The 22554-nt window shown below is 39.3% G+C and overlaps 1 long non-coding RNA gene across 1 annotated transcript; it reads right to left on the bottom strand.

The window, feature by feature from the left end:
- On the bottom strand, positions 1-19202 carry LOC104941330 (uncharacterized). The gene is made up of 4 exons (XR_797888.1): positions 19100-19202; positions 15959-16030; positions 6753-6755; positions 1-12 (listed from the first exon to the last, which is right to left on the bottom strand). It is a non-coding gene; the product is annotated as an uncharacterized lncRNA (long non-coding RNA).
- Positions 19203-22554: the final 3352 nt, after the last annotated feature.

Raw genomic sequence — 22554 nt, forward strand, 5'->3', positions numbered from 1 at the left:
TACTGGCAATATCTCCACCTTACTCACAACGGTCATATTGTCAAAGCATATCGACAACTGAGGCAAAACAATCTGTGAAATCCATAGCTGTGTGTGATGAATGATGCAAAGCATTTCAAAATCAATCAGTAGTTTAAACGCATTCTGGTATGCCACCAGCTTTATTTAGAGTCCATTTCAACTAGATGACATTTTTATTTTCCTTGCTTTCTTTGCACCTTGATATTCATGTTGTGTCCTCAGAAAAGCCCTAACAGCGAATCATTGGGTCTTGTCAGCCAGCAGGAAAGTTAGACCATCAAAGATAATTGCATGCTAATGTTCAATAAGCCTTGTAAGTCGCGGCAGATAAGTGTGGCTGCCAAACAGCCTTGCCAGGGGAAAGTACATCTAATCCCTTGGCTGTGGCCGGGGAAAATTAACACTAAGCTCCTTTGGCCAGCCACTTCCAGTGTGGTTGGTAGAAACAATTACATAACGGCCCACCAGAGCACAATTAATGAATAAGTGAGGAAGTACCCAGATGTACACATTATAACAAAGATGCATCTACCCACTAGTTGTACAAACAATTACAAATTGCACTGAAGGAGTAAAAGAGGGCTGTTTGTTCAAGTTCACTGGACGATGGATATTTGCAGAGGGACCCCGTTCATCATCCTCACCCCCCCTCTCTACTGTATTCTCTGTTTACATTGGGGCCTGCTCCTATATGATAGCTAATTAAAATATGCCACAAAAGAGATCAAGCATAAAAACACTTCATATATTTAGAAACTATAGCTAAATGGGTTTATATTTTCCTCTAGAGGGATCCTACAGTTATGTTTTTGGAAATCATATACAGTACATAATCTATTCAATGGATTTTGGTCATTTATTTCAGTTTGAAGCTATAACCATCATGTTTCAGTCTCCATTTTTCTTTCTCAGGAAGCTGGAAATAAGGGAGGCTTGAGGAAAGCATTTGTGATCTAATCAGCCTTGAAGGCTGACCATTCATATTTTTAGAAGCATGTTTGTTTTGATGTCTTTTCAAGAAAACAATACATGTAGTGATATCAACGGGAAGAAGAGGTAATAAAAGTAGCACATTTAAGCAAGCAGAGACTCACTGTTCTGAAAGCAGGAGATCAGGAAATAAAACAAAGACAGTGTCTGAAGGCATATTTTTCAAGACATTTCAGAACTGGATAGCTGAAAAAAACAAGAGCAAAGTAAATAATTCAAACTCACCTCTGTTTTTTGGACCTCACTTCTTATTCACTGTGTAAACATGTGACTTGTGCCCTCTTGAGTTCTTCGACATATAGGGTAATGGACGTTAGGCTCTGAACGAAGCACCCTCTTGCCTCTTTATTCCGAGCATCCTCTTTTGTATCTCTATAATATTAATAAGGGGATATTGGTTGTAAAAAAGACCCACTAAAGATGTATGCAGATAACATGTACAATACATGACTTTCTAACTTTCTCTTTCAATGCAAGCCAACGTTCCTCTCTTTCTGTATTCACTCTGTAACCTCTCCTAGTTGTCTAAAAAAACAAAATAATTACTGTACATACTGTGTACAACAAGACACACGTAAACAGCCAACAACTGCGCACTCCATTTTGCCTGACCACTGCAGCTGTCTGCCTCTAGGTAATTTATTGCTTATATTGTATTACAAGATGTATTTGCTCTCTCCTCTAATAAGAACATAGATTACAAGCAACACTGAATTTACTATGGGCATCCCAGCTGATTGCTTGGCCTCCCCGTGTGTTAGCTTATATCTCTTTAAGTGTCAGCAACTGGCTATTTACATTCATACGCTAAGCCTTAAAACAAATTATAATCGATCTGGGGCGTGATGAAAAGGGTGGTCCCGCTGCAAATTGAAAAAGGAATGCAAGGTGACAAGGACAGCAGAATCACAAATAGCTCCTCCTCGGATTGTGTGGCGCAATAAAAAAGCACAATAACTACTGAGATGCATAAGCAGTTCAAGAAACATAAAACTACATTTTCTGGTCAAATCTGCCCTGATTTAATAATGATTTGCATGCCCCTCTCTCTCTCTCCTTATTTAGTATGTGTTCTGTCACTTTGTTGCCTGTAAATGGTTTGAAGAAAACACTCCTCAACTGCATTAGGTATAATAATAAATTACTAAGAAAGACATTTATAAAAATCTGTATTTTAAGTGTACAGATTTGTGTTGAATTTTATACTTGTAACTCAAATGTTTACTCGCATACAGTATGGCACAATTACACAGTTTAGTATAGTAAGAATTTGTTGAAAATACAGAAATGTCATATATGAAAATCATTTAGTAAATGTGTGTAATTGCAATTGATTTTCTTGGTCTGCATGGAGCCGTGCAAGAACACATCACCTGATCAATACTTTAATTCTCGCCTTCTCCCTCGGCATCACAGTATTTTCACTAACTACTGTATGATTTTAATTAGAGCCGTTGTATTTTTGGAAGATCATTTTAGAAGGCTTCACTCTGCTCTGGCCTCGTGTTTAGTCTCACTGCTCAAGACTTTTCATTCACTATGCAATGTGTTAGGCCACAGGTGACATTCGAAGATAATTCCAACCTATGAAGCCTGCTCTTTAATAAAAATTCTGTACTTCGGGTTATTGGACCTTTAACAAGTCGGATTTCTGTGTTCTCATAGCCTGTGCCCTCAAGCGATGCCTTGAGGTAGCTGGATTTACTGAAACGCATCCCACAGATCAAACCAATAGTGCAGATCCTCAACAGAGAAATCTGAGGAATAGTCTTGCATGTTGCTCCGGTCAAAATAATAATAAAGTATATTCCAAATCCAGCTAAAAAAATCATTATTAGACTCGCATCTTGGCCCCCTTTGTAAATCTCATTAGAGACTGTTTTGACAACAGAGGTACCTCAGGTTGGACCAAAAAGGAACAGTAATGCAGCTGGACAACCAAATGCGTCCTGCAGTGTCTTCTTGTCATCTTGATGCCTCACACATAAACATTAAGCCTGTCTGCTCGTCACCGTGTTCCAGCGGTTTAATGGAATAAATTATCTTACCAGGCTGACAGCTTCAGACATGTCCACGGTATATAATGTGCAGTGTCCTGAATGACACGTCACTTCACTATCTGACAGGCTGAGATACCCAGAGATACTTTCTTGCTTGTTGAATAAGAAATGTTGTCTAGATGCAAAATGAGTCTAATAAATGTGTGTGACACAGACTGGCCAGCTTTTCTTTTACCCCTTCAAGACATTTTAATTAATGAAGACCTCAATCTAACTATTTTCCTGTGTTAGAAGATGAATGCAGTTACTCAAACGTCCACGAGCAACTGCGTCCAAGTTAATCCCCTTAGACTTTGATGTTTTTGGTTTCTATGAAATAGTTAACTTTTAACGACAACTGTCCGGGGACTGATTTGTTTAACAACTCAACCCTTTAAATGGCTTACAATTAGGTTTAAAGGCTAAAAGGCTTAGAGGTAGTCCATCAATTGGAAGGTTCGATCCCCTGCGTCGCAGTCAACATGCCTGAGTGTGCTTTGGCAAGATACTAAACCCCAAATTGCTCCCGATGGCATGGGCCACAGTGTGTGGTTGTGTTTGAAGGCTAGACTAGCTCCCTCTTATGAATGAGTGAATTGGTGAATACTGATGTGTCATGTTTGGTCGTCAAGACTAAAAAAGCTTTATAAATGCAGTCCATTGATTATCACTTTTGATCAACATCAGCCCTTGCTGGTCGCTAGCCATTTAGGTTTTGCTGTGCTGTGTCTTCTGATGATGATGATGATTTTCGGATTAGCAAGCAGCTGGCAGGCATTGTCACTGACAAAATGGCGATGGCCTGAGCAATCCATGTTTTGTTTTACAACCTCTCTTTGGAAGCATATGGGTGACTATGACAAGGTTATGAATTGTCTTCAAACGAAAGTGGATGGGACATCTCCTCAGGCACCGGTGTGTCTTTGTGACATGCCTGCCTCCTGGCACTACTACACCTGGCTGCTTTAGTAAGAGTGCACGGTTATAAGTAGCACACAAAGGACTCTGGTATGTGTGATTTGAATCCCAACTATTAGTTAAGCACATCACTGCTGATAAGCAAACTTCACATGCAGATGGAACATACAAAAGTACACCCTGAACATTTGAAAACAGTTCATTTGCTTAGCCTGAGCTGTTTTCATCTTCAAAAAACCCATACTAACAGAGTGAACCTTGATCAACCTATATGTCCATAGCTAAAACAACTCTTATTTTAACTGATTGTTTTGTCAAATCTTAGTTCCAGGTAAATCCTGTCACGATTGAATGAGTCTGGACAGTCTTTGAATTTGCAATAATCTTTATTTGAGTGATTTCAATTGTATTGTATTTTCAGTATTGATGCTTGACATTCTGCTGAGCTTTCTCCTGCCTGGTGAGCTTTCAGCCCCCAAAACATTTATTGCAAAGAAATCGACCGGGATAAACCATTAAAAGAAACCCACCGCACAATTCGACTCACACACAGAAACACACTATACTTGTGCGCACATATACAATAAACACAGAAATACACACATGCATCCATTCCAACCTTCCACCTGTGGAAAGCCCTTGGTCCACAAGCCTGCTGAGAAATCTTTTCCCGGGCAAGCGAGCGAGGCAATTCCGTCACAGCGAGGAGGAAAAAAGCCTTTTTTAATGGGGAAAAATGGGAGGCAGGGGAAGAGTTAGCAGTAGCAGCCAAGATAATTGATGGGAACTGTTTGGGTACAAGATTAAGATTCATGGGTAGGACCACACATGGGGGCTGGAAACCGGTTTGAGCTGGAGGCATGAAGGATATGAGGCAACGCTTTGACTGGCCTGCTGGCTTAATTGATAGAATGTCGTCCCAGGTGCGGTGTCAAAAAGAAAAACGATCAAAAAGGACCTTTCTCAATCTTAGAATGTGGACCAAGACCAGGGCCTGAATCGAGGAAGACAGAAAGAGACAGGGATGGGATGGAAAGCGGAAAGGCTGGTGGAAGTCCAGAGGCAAGAAAGACAGGTTTGCACATGGGGGATCAGCAGTTCCTATACCCAGACTTGCTGGAGAAAGGCTTGCAAAGAAAGTATGAATGTTACACTTCCCTACTCCTCAACAACTCCCCTTGAGGAGCCTTTCAGCAGTGTGCTTAACACACGACTGCCCCTGTGGAGCTGCTCAGTGGCCAACAGTGGAAGATAAAGCTCCTGCTGTGAATGTAACAGAGTATGAATGAGAAGTAAGATGTGGTGGACTTTCCTGGATGCTGTTACCTGCGCTTCAACAATGACTTTTTTTACACAATGAAAACGTTTTGAATCCCTCTTTCTGTCGCATTTTGATAGCTCCCTAAGTGCTTTTCTAGCAGCAAGTTCACCCTTTGTAAATATCTGACCCAGTGAACTGACTGTGATTAATACTACGGTGGAAATGGTTAAGAATATAAATGTCATTGCATTCTAAATCTAAAATGAAAAAGATCAAAATTGAGGTAGAGATGGAAAAATAGGGGTCAAAACTAAAAGGAGATGAGAGGAGACAGAGATAACATCAGATCTTAAAGGTTATGCATGTAATATTTGAACATCAATAAGTCTGTACGGTTTCAATTTCCCTGCATTTTCTGTAATGAAAGGACACATGTATGAGCCTAGGCCTTTGGGTTGATTGCTGCACTTTGTATTGGGTGGCACCCATCAGATATGGTCAGATGTGAGATTCTTTTATTTGGTTCTGCACATAGATTTTTTAAGAAAAATAAAAAGTGTATTGTACTTAATTGAAAACAAATGATCTGTATTAGCAGGACACTTTTTAATATAACCCTCAATTTGGGCCTGCTCGCCTCCTTACTTGTCATGGTTACAGCGTGTGTTAAAGGTCATTTTCTCTCCTTTTATATTTTAGGCTCCTGCAGATGTAAGCACACAGAGGTATTGTTCATTTAGGGTTTCCTATGCCTTATGTGGATGCCTGTGTGAGCCTATATTATAATAAACCAAATGTAATCTCATGTCAAGTTTGTCAGCATGTTGTTAGAATTACTGAAAAGCTTAAACTCACACACAGAAGCTCAACACCAAGTATTTTCTTTCTTTTGCACACATCCAACAGAGCCGCAAAACATGCCCACCAATTTAGGATGTGAGCTGTTCATTTGACCCCATTGCTCAGCCTATTTGTCGTCTCTCTTTAGCAGACTATTGGGATATGAACCACCTCCGGGGTTTACTGTTTCTACTATTAGCATATAAAGAGCATGAATTTAATTCCACCTTGTGTTAGCAAGGAGCTTCTGAGACTGCAAGACCAAAGGCAAAGCCTCACTGGGAGAACTTTAAAAAAAACTGACTGTGATTGGAGAGACTCTGCCTGAAGCTCAAAGAGGGTCACGTGGTTCTGCCATGAAATATAGTAATCACATGCTAAGTCTTGAATGTGTATTTTCTGATCCATGCACTTACTCACACACACACACACACACATGCATTCACTATGTATGCCTGCTCAAACAACTTTTCTTAAACAGATGGGGGAAGAGTCAGACTCAATCTTCAGGAGGTAGTTGACACAGATTACTTTCTTCTTCTTTTTTTCTCCTAATTGACTTCCTGAAGTCATACAAAATCAAACAAAGCCAGACCTTACAATGCTGATTACATTTAGAAAAAGGAAGACGTTGGCAAAACCATAAATACGTTAATTGATTTTCTGTAACTAAAAATAACTACATTCTCAAAACTGAATGTATTGGAACTTGAGTCCAACAATGTTTGGGAAAGTTGATCCAACGCGTGCACGATGAACCCTGTTCTATACTCTACTGTGCTCCCATTGAGTCAGCTGTGAGGTTCTTGCTGAGGTTGGATGAGCTGTAAGAGCTCTCAGGAAGACTCAGTGAGAGAAGCTGGCATCTCAAATGTAATCAGGGACATTTCTTGGCATGATATTTAATCAAAATGATTTTCAGTAAACTTTCAGGAGAACCCAGGTGCCTAACAAGAGGGTCAACAAGCTCAACGTGTCATACAGCTGCTTTTTGAGAGGCATGATCTGGCCCATTATAAAGGAGGTTAAACAGTCTCTATCATCATCCACATCACTCACACTAAAATCAAGCCCTGAAACAACATAGTGCTTAGCACTGTCCAGAACAGCTCTGGAGGGTCTTTTATTAGATGCTTCCATCTTTGCTTGGTTAGCGGACGATTACTCCACCTAAAGAAAATATCCACCCACGTCTTGTTATTGCGGCTTTGGAGAAAAAGATGAGTGGTTCTATTTAGTTATATAATGCTCCATAAACGTACATGCATTTTATTGTCAGCATCTTAGTTACCTTGGTTCATTTTGCCCTCCACTGGCTGTAGCACAATTTGCTGCTGGTGGTCACAATGTTGTTATATGTTAATTATTTAGTTACAAAACATGCTCCCTCATGCAGTATATATTTTTGATAACCCATCATATACCTCTTTCTTCAACATTGAAACCTCTCTCCACTTTACTCTCTTCACTGCCACTTTAATTTCAATGTATTCAAGATTGCATCGTGTAAGGAATCTGAAGGTGAACTGACTTCTGTAAGACTCACCTAAGAATTTCATGTAATTTGCTCTCTTCTTTTCAAACAGTTTTAACATGTTTGTGCTCCCTGCCACTTTTCAGACTCTGTGCAGCCTCTCAGTCATCTGTGCTTTTGCACTGCTAATGAATGTGCATGATTTTATATTTACAGATCCACTGCATTCACATTGTGATACCGGCTGCATCTTTAGCCTGCAATTTGAATACTTTGATTGCATTTCATGAAGTTAATTTGAACCACAAAACTGATCAAATCTTTCGAAGAACATTTCCATCAGTTTGTTTGCCATTGAAGACCAGAAAGCCGTTCAGCTAATCCAAAATATACCCTCATTTTAGTGACAATTCATTTGAAAAAACTGTAATTTAAAGCCATTGGTGTCACAACTGATGCAGGGTTCACATACTTGACCGCAGCACTGGTAACTCAAAGAAATAGGAATTAAAGTACATTTAAGAAGAGAAGTTAAGTGAATGCTTGAGTACTGCCAACAATTATAAAGCCCCTGTGACACTGTCCCGAAATTGACACCAGATGAACACACGAATATGGAATTGTGAATTTCGCACGAAGATGGCCACGAACTTGGTCAACAGCCAAGCAACAGCCGAAGCAAGTACGATGCCTACAGAACACGATGGCACCCGAACCACACACGAAAATATGCTCGTAGACTTTACTGATGATTTAGAATGTATCCAGACTCAACGTAAGAGCTTGTGCCTCTTCGGGGGCTGCTATCATTTAAACATACACTTTACTTTCTCCGTCTTTATATGTAGATTATAAGATATTACTTATCTCCGTCATGTTGTTTCTATAGCAACAACAACTTCCTGTCAACAGCGCAAACTTGCCTTTAAAATAAAAGCATCTAAATACAACAGGAAGTTAACCATACAGACATACAACTGCAATGAAAGTAACAAAAGCAATGTAATATCCTTTTCAGCTTCACAGAACACAAATTGGGTTATTTACATAATATGTAAACATTATTTTTTGTTGTGCAATAAATGCAATATCGATGTCATCGTACTATAATACGATGGCTACACGACGGCATTGTGAGGGCTTCACGTAGTCGTGTTGCCTTCCTAAGAAAATCGGGCAACTTCTTGTTTCCTTCGTATTGTCTTCGTGAGGCGAACAATTTTTGGCATGCCAAAGATTTTGCCATCGCTCACGAAGTTGCTGCCGGAGCCTGAGAAACTCCACCGGCGGTCCTTCGTGAGCGATGGCAAAATCTTTGGCATGCCAAAAATTGTTCGCCTCACGAAGACAATACGAANTGAACTACTAACTACTAACTTAACTAACTAACTAACTAACTAACTAACTATACATGAATTCATCTTTCATCTTCATGGTCTCTTAATGAGACAATGGTCCATTTCAGGAAGTAAGTTTTACAATGAGTTCACTTTCACTTTTCATAGTCGTAATTTAATTCATTATTAGTACGCTAACCGGGTAAAGTCTTATTATTATAGTATACAAAACTATATTAATAACTACGTAATTTCACAACAGTTTCCGACCCATTTACCACGTCGAATCAAAATTATGGAAACATATGACGTCCCATCAAGAATCAAATTCGGTTCAAATTTGATTTTCAGAATAAATTCCCAATAAGTTAACAGTATAGTAATTATATAGACCGTATTCATTGATTTACATGAAACATTACATCACCTCATTTCCATGTTATAATTGGAGACTTAACATCACCAATCTTCATGCTTTTTCATCTATTGTACCTTCATTTAGCTTGCTTCTGAATTCTTTTATGAACTCATTTTAAGATGAGTAATTGTGGTAGGGAGAAACCTCAGGAGAGCAACAGAGGAGGGATCCCTCTCCCAGGACGGACAGACGTGCAATAGATGCCGTGTGTAAATTGAAAAGATAATACATTTGCAACATAGGTAGTCCAAATGTTTGGAAATGCATGTGTGTATAATAGGAAGATGAATCCACGAGTATATCCATCCAGGACTTATGATCCAGGACCACAGCCACGACTTAAGATCCAGGACTCGCGATCCATGACACAGGACCGCAGGATCATCCATGACTCCGGATCCCGGCGTATATAGACACCAAAAAGAAAGACATTTGGGGAAGCTGGGTTAATCGGAACATGAGAGTACACAGGTATAGACAGAGAGAAGGAAGAAGTAAGATGTCCCCCGACAAACTAAGCCTATATCAGCAAAACTAGGGGCTGAATCTAATCAGCCCTAACTATAAGCTTTATCAAAAAGGAAGGTCTTAAGCGCACTCTTAAAAACGGATAGGGTGTCTGCCGTCCGAACACAAACTGGAAGCTGATTCCACAAAAGTGGAGCTTGATAAGAAAAGGCTCTGGCTCCCATTGTACTTTTAGAGACTCTAGGAACAACCAACAACCCTGCATCACGATCAGGACGTGAAGCCGCGACACTTCGGTTTACAGACTGAGCCACTGCTGCCACATCTTGGAAGTTTTTTTGGGCAAGATACTGAACCCCATTTCTCTAGATGGCCAAAAGTTTGTGTGTGTGTGTTAGTCTCTCTTGTAGGCAGCCTCTGTATGAATGGGTGAATGCTGACTCAAAGCACTTCATTCAACATTTTACTATAACAAAACACCATCAACAAGAGTGTTTTGAGATATTTCAGTGGCTCTACTGGTTTAATAAGCTGTGACAGACGCTGATTGCTGGTTACATCACTTTCTGACCATAGCTTTTTAAAACGACTTAATCTGCTCTCACTTCACTTCATTTCAAGATGTTTGCATCCCCAGATTGGGAGAGATTTTATCTTTTCAAGACAAGTTTTCTTAATGAATCTCGTCAACAAATCAAGGCATGATTAACAAGAGCAATTACAGCGAGGAGCTGGAGAACCACGCTAAAGTGGAGGAGATTATCCCTCTTATTAAGGGTTTGATTACTTTCTGTTTTTCTGTTTAACTCCAGATTACTCTTTAACTAATGAGGCCTTCTAAACAGCTACTTTCATCCGATTGGATACTTTAGAATTAAACACTTGCAGAATGGTTTTAAATATGTTCTAATACTGTCTGGTAGCATATTTGGCAACAATGACAGCTTCATGTACTCTTTTATATGTCAGTGTCTGCTCGATAGTTCTCGATTTGGGATTGATTCCCAATCTAAGTTTTTTCCTCTTGTAATCGGCATTGATAGTGATGACAAAACCACCGCTCCCGACACATTATTGGATGTCTTTGACTCGGTCCCTCTTGTTAATGCTGACCTGGCTCTGTGCCGGTGGACAGAGTTTGAATAACTCACCTCTGTTCCAATACTAAATGAATCTCCACACACACAATGTCATGACCTCCTTTACCTTATGTCTGAAGAATTCAGTTTTGATTGCATCAAATGAAATGATTCCTTAATGACATGCTGTATTGCTGCCAGTGAACTCTGTAGTCCTGTCTGTTTGTTCCATCAGCCCGTAGCCATTTGTTAAGGAAAGATCTCTCAATAAGCTTGATGTTATTTATTCAAATATGGTATTTATGAAAAATAAATAGTACTACAGTTTCAGAGCACTTGTATGGACAATTATAAATGTGTTTTAAGGTGCATTCAAATGAATGTCCCTTAAATAAAGTCCAAGATGTTCACATTTTTTTATAATTAAAAAAACGATTGAAGTAGGCTTTGTCCAGCTATTTCCAGCCCTTTGGCATGTTTGACTTCTGTACAGCAATGTCCAACATAAGTGATTGACATAGAGACGTATGTATGTGTATGATGAGCAGAGAGACGTATGTACAGTTGCAAGAAAAAGTATGTGAACCCTTTGGAACTACCTGGATTTCTGCATAAATTGGTCATAAAATGTGTTCTGATCTTCATCTAAGTCACAACAATAGACAAACACAGTCTGCTTAAGCTAAAACCACACAAACAATTATATGNACAAGAACAAAAACAATTAAAGGTGGGGTATGTAATTTTGGAGAAACCAGCTCGAGTGCGCTAGAATTTGAAACTACGCAGCCAAAACAAATCTGCCTCTTCCTTCAGACTTCCTTACAGAGCCCCTCCTCCAACACACACATGAACGCGCACATGACCAATGAGGGCATGAGATAAGTTTGTGCACGAGATGGAAGGCTGAGAGGCAGGTAGGCCATCCAGTTATTTTAGCCGGGCCGGCTAAAATGATTGGTCGTGCTTTTTACAGCGCCACGGCTTCCACAAATGAAATTTTTTTTATGTATTTATTGTCAAAGCACTTAAGATATTCATTGCTATCGGGATGTTAAGAGCATTCCATGGAATATAACAAAAAGTGTTTCTGAAATAAATTACATACCCCACCTTTAAGTTTAAATTGTAAAAATGTGGGTGTGTGTAGGATGATAGCCGATATTTGAATCAGCCACGGGCAGCAGGTGCAACCATAACATAACTTTTTGCAAATTAACTCAAGACTTCATCATTTTTTATAAACACATCTTGACAGTCCAAAGTGCAATGAAATCATGCTACATGACTAATTTATCCAAACAAACAAACAAAGATAAATGTGCATACTAAACAGTTTTCTGTGATGCTGGTCAGTATACTTGTGTGTTACCAGCACCAGTGAGCCATAACTAAGGGTCATGTGTGCACATGTGGACACACTCAAACAAATGTATAGTGGTCAGTGTAGGGTCTAAAAGGCTTTCACTAACACTAGTGTCAGCAGCGCACTCAGTCAAGGAAAAGCGGCTAGAGGATTTGGGGTAATGAGGTGTGTGTCAGTGTCAGCCCATCACTCCCCTGTGACTTCGATGGATTTTCTTTGTCTGAATCCTACAGAGACACAGAGAGTAACGTGGTGAGAGAGAATCAATGGACAGTGTGCAGCATTTATACGTGTTAGGCATCGGACAGACCAGTTCTTCAGGTTTCTCACAAAATGTTCAAAAATGTTCTTGGTGACTGAATTAGAAAATACATTTTGTTCAAATATCGAAAACATTGAATAGATGAAAAGTATCATCCTTATGTTGTCAACAACAATCTGAAATATTCTCCACACTTCACATCCAAATATAATACAATACAAAGCTGTACTGTAAAATGTAACAGTACCATAAACAACACCAAAACAAAGAAACACATGTACACTTTACAGACATACAGTTGAGGCCTAAATTATTAGCCCCCCAGGAGTTATGGAACATTTTCCTAAAATTCTTCCCAATGTTTCCAGCATTGATAAAACTTGATATAATCAAACCTTCACCAGTGCTATTTAGTAGCTTTTGGTATATTTTGGAAAATAAAATATGTTTTTAGGCTTGCTTTATATCAAATATAGTGAAAAATTGGTTGGTCAAAAATATTAGCCCCCAGGCAATTAATAGTCAATAGTGTACCCTTTCTGAGCCACAACTGACAAGCTCTTAGAGTAGTTCTTTACTACGTTGGCACAGGTCTCTTGAGAGATTTTGGCCCATTCTTCCATTGCAAAGTGTTTTTGTTTTTTAGCTTTTTGTATTTGGTGTAAATACTTATTATCCTTCTTTTTAACTACTTTGCAACTTTTTTATGTTTGCACCACCAGATACCAAAGCTAATTCCTACCTGGCAATAACCTTGATTCTGATTCTGATTCTGAAAATGTTATATAGTTTCACCTCAAATCTAACGAATACCAAAAAAGATAGGACGTTTTGCAGATACTTGGTCCTAACCCAATTGGATAGACCGAAATGTTTACCTGAACATGGCACTAGACAGAAAATAAAGGTCATTGTTTTTACAATCAAGGGGGAATGAATATCCTTCCATCCAAAAGTGTGGTTGTAGTTACTTTTAACATGTTAATCAGTCGTTGCAGGGTAAGCATAAATATATTTGAACACTTGGTGTTGATGCATGTTTCAAGTACATATTGGCATTAGTGGACGGTCCTTAAGACCTGTATTTCCAATATGAAAAGAAACATAAATACAGCACAATAGCAGCTCCAAGTTCAGCCATATGACAATTGTAAGGAAAAAATGCTTTACCTAAAATTTCATAAACATATAAATAGATGATAGTTTCCTTTATTCAGTAATGACTGTGCAAGCATATACAATCCAGTATCCAATAAAACAATATGGGAGAAAAAGAACATTGACTTAGAAACGTACCAGTGTTTAGCCCCAAGGCTACATTCCCAGCATTATTTAGAGATACAAGTAAAGGATCATCACAGTGAAGTGAGCAGCCCCAGCCCTTAGAGCTAAGTCAAATCATTTACTTTTTCCCTCACCTACTGCCACACCTGCCACTAAACGTTTGAAGTGTGAAAGTAAGAGCCAGGAGGAAGGTCAGACCTGTTGAGGTGTAGATATCAGTCCGAGTGGATGTTTGCAAAACCAGGATTCTTCAAACTGCCCCCAACTCTCAAACACACACACACATCTGCAGGAAAGCCTTCTGAGCTATTTCACTATTTCTATCCTACAATGTGTATTCAGTGTGTCCAGACACAACACATCTGTGTGCTTTCATCTTCAGCTCTGACCTGCTCATATTGCTGTGCAGTACAGAGTAAGTGTGACGTTTCATTTAAAAGATATCTGTCAAACAATCGATATAAGTGGCTTCCTCTTCCTTGCAGAGATGCACAGGAACATAATGGGTCTGTATTGTGTCTGCAATGACACAGCAATAGCATTTCCTGATCTGTCAAACATGACATACTGACACAAGTTCCCCACAAGCAGCCTATACACACAGCTTTGGACAATGGAAAACCATACATTATGTTATGAATGCCATTTTTTACAGTAATAAGCTGCATTCTCTCACTGAAAAAAGACATGCTACAAACAAACTAAAATATTAAAACAAGAATGAAGCATAGTATGATACTCACAGAGTTTCTTTAGATTATTGAAGCAGAGAAAAGTGTTAGCTTCACTAAAGGAAGTCTCCTCTCAGCCCTTCAAGCCTTGTGCAGCTGAAATGACTCACATTCCCTCTCCCAACCTCTGTCAACCATCATGGAGGAGGTAAACATTTCCAAATATGGAGAAAAAATGAAGACAGTATTGGAGGGCAATTTCAGTCTGGTTTGCTTTTAACTTGGAATGCCATACTCTCTGAGCCAGAGTCACTCAGCAGAGCCAGTTCTGTGGTGCATACCTTTCACTAGCAATAATACAGATGATTGTAGAGAACATTTCACCATCACTTTGTGTTCCATCTGACCTAAGATGGGCAACACTGAGCCTGCCAAACAAGCGCCATTTTTAAAAGAATAACTATAAAAAATGTGGAGAAGTCAAGTTAGCAAATTCTAAAAATGTATGGAAATATAGACATAAGTGACTTTTTTGTTAATCAGGCGACCAGGGCCCGATTAGAAGGCAAAGATAGCCCATTTACTGTGAAAAGCTGTCCTGTCACACGGATTGTGTTCAAGTAATTAAGAAGGTATAATTAAAGTCTGATTACTCCCCATGCGCTCTGTGGGTCAGCCCAGATCACGATCATATTAACAGCTGCTTAGAGAGCACATTACACCTCCCTGCCTGCACTGGAACACTTTTCAAGGGCGACTTGGCTGGAGAATGCTCGTTTTCTCAAACTAGTATCTTAAAGAACTGCGTTCACACGACTGACATCTTTATACTGTATGTTCATAAAGTCTTTACAATTATTTTTGTGGGTAAAGAGCACAATTCCAAATGACTTTCCTTAAGTCCTAAAACGTGTACAAATCTCATGTAGCAGTGATAACTCAGTGGGGAACCCAAAGAAATTAAGTTAACTACTACATGTAAAGGTGATTTGTGGTAGAAGAGTGATTTGCAAAAATTCTGGAAATGTTATTTGAATCAAAGTCTTCCTCGAAAAATCAAAAATGTGGCAAGTTTTGAAGTGTATTAGAAGAGGCAGCAATACATGGTCACATGGCAATGCAAGAACCTTGAAAACACCTTGAATAACAGAGGTGTCATAACATTATTATTGTTGTAATTGCACTGTTGCACTGTTGAGGAACCTGTGACCTAAGTTTTTTATTCACTCCATAACGACACTGTAGTTGTGTATATATGACAATAAATCTTTGAATCTTGAATTTAAATGTGCTCCTTACAATGAGCTAAACCATATTAAATGCAATAAACTTAGCTAAACAGCTTACAGAGAAACTTGATGACATCACATGCCATGCCATGGATGCTCATGCACACTTTGTGTTGCCTCTTTGGTACTGTAGCAAATGTGTGGTCGTTTTGAGAGTGCTTTGACCCGGACTTGCCATATCCATATTTACATCTCCTCAAACTACAATGCATGACTCATGATAGCACAAAAGCTATCTCACCTTTTCTCCTCTCTGGATGGACGGAAAATCTGGAAGGCTGATGAAGTGATGCCCTTCACTGTGTGTTGAAATCTGTTGACATTGAGAAATAGTGACAAATCTGTATTACTCAAATAGATTACATAACTCCTATAAATCCTGCATGAACCTAAGTAAGTTTTCCATTTAAATATGAGTCAGCTGTCACAGCCTGTAGGAGTCATTTTTCACTGCAGAGATACAGTTCAGGGAAAACACTGCTTGTTGTTTAGTGAACAGACTAAACTCAAATAATATTCATTATAAAAGGTATCTCTATCAGGAAAAGCACAAAGCAACATGAAAAGGATCTGAAAAGGTTTAAAGTGAATATTAAATATTCAAGTGATATCTGCGTTCTAAACAAATAGAAACAATTGTTTTTTAAAAAGATTATTTCAATCCCTTAAACAAGTGTTTGTTTTTTTTTTTATGTCATAACTGAATTCCGTGACACGTTGTTTCCTCTTCTGTTCTTTGCATTTCTATATATGTTATTTTTTTAATGTTACTGTTACAATAAAGTACAAAAATATTTTTTAAAAATGTCATGGGGGTTGTCCCACTCATATAGGTCAATCAAAGAGTAGAGTGAGGGAGGTGTCAATCAAGTACCCTGCTTGCAGTCCTGAGCACTGTGCACAGCTCCTCCGTGAAAGTACCAGCAACCACGCATGAAGCTTCCTGCAGAGTATTACAAATATACTCTGCAGGAAAACACCCATCTACACTTTGAATTTAGTGTTAATTGTATTTATTATTATTATTATTATTATTATTATTATGCAGGTATCGTGACTTTTTTTAATCAACATAGATTAATGTAAAAGGAAAAGGTATGAGTTGCTAATGAGCCTGCCACATGTCACACCCTAACCTGAGAGCCCAGCAGGCCCCGACATGTCCACACTCCGTACGCGGTCTCACTATGTTGTCTCTGAAGTCTGGTGTCATTGTCTGCTTTTAGTCTTTTTTCTATGGTCAATGCATATTTTAGTGGAGGTTTATTCTTTACAAAATTATAAAACATTATTCATGTTTTATGTTTTATGCGATCAAGAGATCTTACACTGTCAATAACTAACTTCACTTTGACTTAACACATTTACCCAACAGCGCATAGGGCTGTTGTTGAATAATTTCAGGAGAAAAAGCTTGAATATTTTCTGATATTATAAAGTCACAAAATGCACAAGATCAATTTGGGAAAACTAGTTTTTTTGGATTAAGAAAGGGGTGCAATTGGGGAAACAGGTTAGAATATTTTATGATACCAAGATGGAATATTATTTCATCCAGATGACCGGAGGAGTCTCTGAGGATTCTGGAAAAACCTTCAGAACAGTAGTTAGTGGTGTTAAAGGACCCTGTAGCAAAGACTGTGAGGTATCTGCAGATGCAGAAGCAGTGCGTCTTGTCTTCATTTTTGGTACCAATAAACCATATTTACCAAGCTTAGGGAACACTAGCTTCGGGTTATGGTAAAACTTTCTGAAAGACCACCGTCTTCTCATTTCGCTCTACTCTTCAATTTGAGTATGGTGAAACTGCTGTTCCTTCCAAAAAAACACATCCTCATTAAAGTAACACAAACAGTAGAATGTCTTGATTAAACCTACCAGGGGGCCCCTGGCTCAAAGGCAGTCATCTTTTAACTTTAACATCATCAACGCTGTCAAACGAGTTCTTTTTAACCAGAGATTTTAGAGACAGTTCAGTTTAATGTTGCCCGAGTCAGAAATGTGTCGGGGCGACGCAGATGTATTCGGTTTGATGACAGCACTCTTAGGGGACCTTAGTGTTATTGATTTGAAATTCAACATCTAAGTCAAAGTATGAATTCAGTCTTTCAACCAAGACAGTGAGACTTATTTTTCACACTAGTGATATTTTATGGCAGAACAATACCTGTAGTCTAGACAGAGATTTTCATATATTGACATTGACAACGTTAAAGCTACAATAGGGAGGTTTTCAGTAGGCTACTCATCTGTGTGTGTATGACCCTTGTAAAGCTTTAGGGGAGACATGTAGTTACATGTAGTTACATTCCATACTTATACACAATACTATACATCACACCTAATGAATGGGGTTTAATTTTAAATGTAGACTTTGTCCTTAAGAAAATTCCCAGATGATGTTATCAACAGGCTGAGACAGTCGAATTGATAAAATTACACTTATCTTAATTTAGCTTGATACTTGTGGGGTTGTACATGAAGTGAAGTCACTTAATCCAGAACTTTCTGAGGTAACATGTTGCATTGTCAAGGGGCCAGCAGAGAGTATCTGACCAGGGTCTTTAGAAGTAAAAAAAGACTTGACATGGGGCCAGGCCTGAACTGTGTGGACATGTTAATGTCACTTCATGCCAATTATGTTTTCCTGGCTTGTCTTTTCATACAGACCAGGGTTCAAAGTATTCTAAGGCCTTCACTGTAAGTTAGTCCTTTATGGGCCTGAACAAACGTGTGTGCAATGAATTATAATGTAAGTCGAATGGATACAGAAGTCCCAACAACTTTACAGAAACAACAGTATTTTCCAAGTGAATGATAGAGAGCGTCATAAAAACAACGTTAACAACGTGGCGAATCTGTGCTGCCGTAAACAAGTTCGCAAATATTATTTTGTTTAACGACGAAGCTAAAACTACCAAACAGTCAGGGAGCTAACTGTTATTCCTGTAATGGGGCACTTGGTGAATGGATGCTTATGAGCCTGCTGAAGTGAAATATCAGCGACATATTTCTGCTCTCGTGTTTCTGCACTGACAGGCAGTCTTCCGCATTGCTCAGCGGCAGAGAGCTGAGAACAGACCCAACAGAGTCGCCTGAGTCCCGCTCCACAGGGTTTAAACTCAACCGGGCTGAGCCGGGCTGATGACTAGCTAACCGACACGTTAACTTTGCTAGTCTCCTCATGTAACAGTAGTACAAGCCGAGGCTATCGTGTGAGTCCACGCCCTCACTGTGAACCCAGTCCGAGCTACAGTAAAAAGGCATATCATAGCCTAGGCCGAACACATTAAAGACGAGCTATACCGGGTTATCACACACACATTAAACTTCACAGCCGACAGACGCACATATGTTTAAAGTGCTCCAAAGTTGTGCTTACCTCGCTTTCTAGGGAATATTATAACAGAGGTTCCAATCCCACCCAAAAAGTGAAACTTCTTGATCCAAATTCTGGGAGAGTTGTAGGCAGTGACGTCACGCTCTGAAATTCCAGCCGCCTGCAGTGAGGAGAGGTTTGCCCATGTAAGGCAGCAGGCCGGCGGGAGAGTGTTTACACCGGGCCGACAACACGACAACAGGGGACATTATACTGGAAGTCCGCTTTTTTAGAAGCTAAACCCTGTGACTCTGTCTTAGTACATATAATTATGGGTGTAATTTCCACTGGGGACAGGGGGGAAATGTCCCCCCCACTTTTCAAAATCCCGTTTGTGTCCCCCCCCCTTTTCAAATGTGTTTTTTTTTTTATAAATGTTTATGCAAGCGGTCATCGTCAAGGAGGAGCGTCTGTGTGTGTGTAGCACGAGCGCATTTTGTGTGAGAGAGATAGAAAGAGAGACAGAGAGAGAGACGGGGGTTGTTGTTGTTAGCATCTGGTGCTAGCTCGGAGCTAACGGAGATTAGAATCTAAAAGGAGTTTAGCTGTGTAGTGTATATAATGAGTTCGCAAACTTATCTAGTATCCATGTGAACCTGTTTTATTTGTGATGACCTCACATTCTCTAGTGGTTCCCAACCTGCGGGGCGCACCCACCTTGGGGGTAATTGGGTGAGCTAAAGGACTCGCTGAGCGATTAGATTTTAAACTGTAGTCTTAGTTATCTCAGTGGGTATCAAACAGTTTGGTCATCTATGTAAACAAGTATTTCCATCTATTTAAAATAGTTGTTCAAAATAAGTTAATAAATCATTCCACTGAGTGCTATAGGTCAGTAAAAATCAAAAACACAGTTTGAAAGGTTAATGATTAGTAAAATATGCATAAATAAAAAGAAAGAATGCAGACGAGGTATGATAAAGATAGGAGAGAGGAGTTTATCAATGATTTGTTATTGCTTGTGAGCATATTCTAATGGTTTTTGGAGTATTGAAATATATACAGTTCTGTTTTGAGTGTTGAGAGCTGTATCCATAAATCTCTTAATTTGTGCACCAGGTTGATGCCTTTAACTTCAATTTAAAGAAACCAGACCCCCCTAGAGCAGGGGTTCCCAACCTTTTTTCCCAAGAGCCCCCCCCCAAAATGACTCCTGTTGGAAGTTGGATGCCCGCTGTATGAAGAAATTAAAGGACCGAAAACAATGGAAGTGGAAACAATTCACAAAGAGATTAAACTGTTTAAAACACGCCGGATTTTGCCGATTTGTTTATGTGGATTCAAAAGTCGTAAATAATCTACAAAATGGAGGAGACCGATCTGATCGGAGCAACTGACAAATAATCCAACTGAAACTGGCATGGAAAATGACTATGTTTTAAATGCGCTTATCCAGACAAGCCTGGTTTGGACACTTTACGGGCAGAAGAAACATTTCTATTAAAGAAATAATTATACATTTCTTTCTTTATATGCCTTTAATAGCTACTAACTTGAATTTTTATTAAAATTAATTAATCAATTATTTTTTATATTTTATTGTAATGTAGAGACAAGGCTTTTAGTGACAATCATGTATTGCCTTACAATTATATGTAAAAATAATAAAAAAAAGTCTAAATATGTTATTTGGCCTCAAATCATCTGAGCCCTGGGATCTTTCGCGCCCCCAACCACTGCTCTAATCAAATATATAAATATTTCTTTAAAGCTTGTTAGTACTTGAGAGAAGAAGAAACTGTGATTTGTCTTTAATATTGATACTTGGTTTTCAGTTTTAAGGATAAATTCAATGCAAACAGCCTTTGCTTATTTAAAAAATAATCACACTCACTGACAGACAAGGGGGTTTCCGCCGCAAGTTTGTATACATGTAGGCCTACGTAATCTGCGCGTCCACATCTCCACGTGCAGTGCTGCATAAACATGGCTGAGTCTTTTCATCTGTAAACTACATGTAAACTCCCACAACGGGGCCGGTCGCTCTCTTTTCTTGATTGCCCTCTCACGGGTGAACAGTTCAATGTCCCGCTTCATTGTAGGAATTCTGCCATGTCTCTACCACTTTAGTTTGAATTGAACTGTTCACCCGTGAGAGGGCAATCAAGAAAAGAGAGCGACCGGCNTGAACAAAACGTGATCCGTCTCTTAAATGTGTTTCAACCACAGACCTTATTTCCAGCTAGTTTCCAAAGTCCTATGGAGAAATTGCATTGCTTTTTTGTCGAAGGAACCGGAAGGAGTTTACTTCCGGGTTTTAGGACGCGTCACTGTGGCACTCTTTAGCAGTAGAGCAGCAGGATTTTCTACACTGTGTGGCTCAATACATATTTCCTTTTTACACAAGGTATCTTAAAAAAACGGTCAGCACACTTTTGCACTCAACAGGGCTAGAGGTCAATACAAATTGTAATTGTGTGTTTGCTCATTTGAGGCATGGCAGGCATTTCTGTTATTCTCATTCCAGTGCCTATCAGTCCAGATCATTTCCAAAAGACAGGAGGGAAAAAGATGATATGGGCTGACTAACAGTGGGAAGGAAATGTATCTGTCAGTCAAACAAGGAGACAGGTAAACCCTGCCTACAATTACAAACACACACATGCACACACAGATAAAACCAATTCCTTCGGTCAATTTGAGCAATGGATGGTTTAAAATGAATGTCTCAATGTCAAAGCATTCCGATGTCCCATTTCCTATCACAATACGCATACATAATATGTATGCACAAAAATAAAAACGTGCATAGAGAAATACACACAAACATGACACATCATCAACCTTTGACTATCTTTAAATGCAATTTTGTACTGCAAAAGGATGGAGAATCATTAATTTTCAGTAGCTGCTGTTCCTTTCTCACACACACTGAGAAGCAATCCATTAAGTGACTGTTGCAGGTGGGAGAAGAAACGTGCACACAGACATACTGATACCAGGCAAGCACTGAAAAACATATACTGAGAGTCATGGAGGCAGTAGAAATCACAACCTGACTTAAAGGTCTTATGGTGGATTTGACTAGTGCAGACTCTGCACATGATGAAAGAAATGTAAAATGTTAGCTGCAAAAAAAACGTTTCGGATATCATTGAGGGAAAGATTTCTAGGGACTTCCTTCATGTCTGCTAAAGTGTATGCTCCTCCTATTTGATATCTTTCCAACTAGTTCCTGGTCAAACTCTTTCACCCCACTTTCCCTCTCCAACCTTTCTCCTCAGGATCTCTTTCTCTCGCGGGTCTCCCTTCCCTCCCCGCACTGTCCTTCTTCGTGTCAAATTAAAGTGATGGAAATGGACTTGAGGGGACGCTAATTGCAATTGTCAATCCAGTCTAGGTCGGTGCTGAAAGACAGGGGCTCCCTAGCACTTCATCAGTCTTCATTAATATTGAAGGAGTTTGCTGAGGAGCAGGGGGGCAACGTAATCTGCACTCATCTAACAGTGCACCAACAA

The sequence above is a fragment of the Notothenia coriiceps genome, unplaced genomic scaffold (assembly GCF_000735185.1).
Source record: "Notothenia coriiceps isolate Sejong01 unplaced genomic scaffold, NC01 NC01_scaffold00003314, whole genome shotgun sequence".
NCBI classification, from domain to species: Eukaryota; Metazoa; Chordata; class Actinopteri; order Perciformes; family Nototheniidae; genus Notothenia; species Notothenia coriiceps.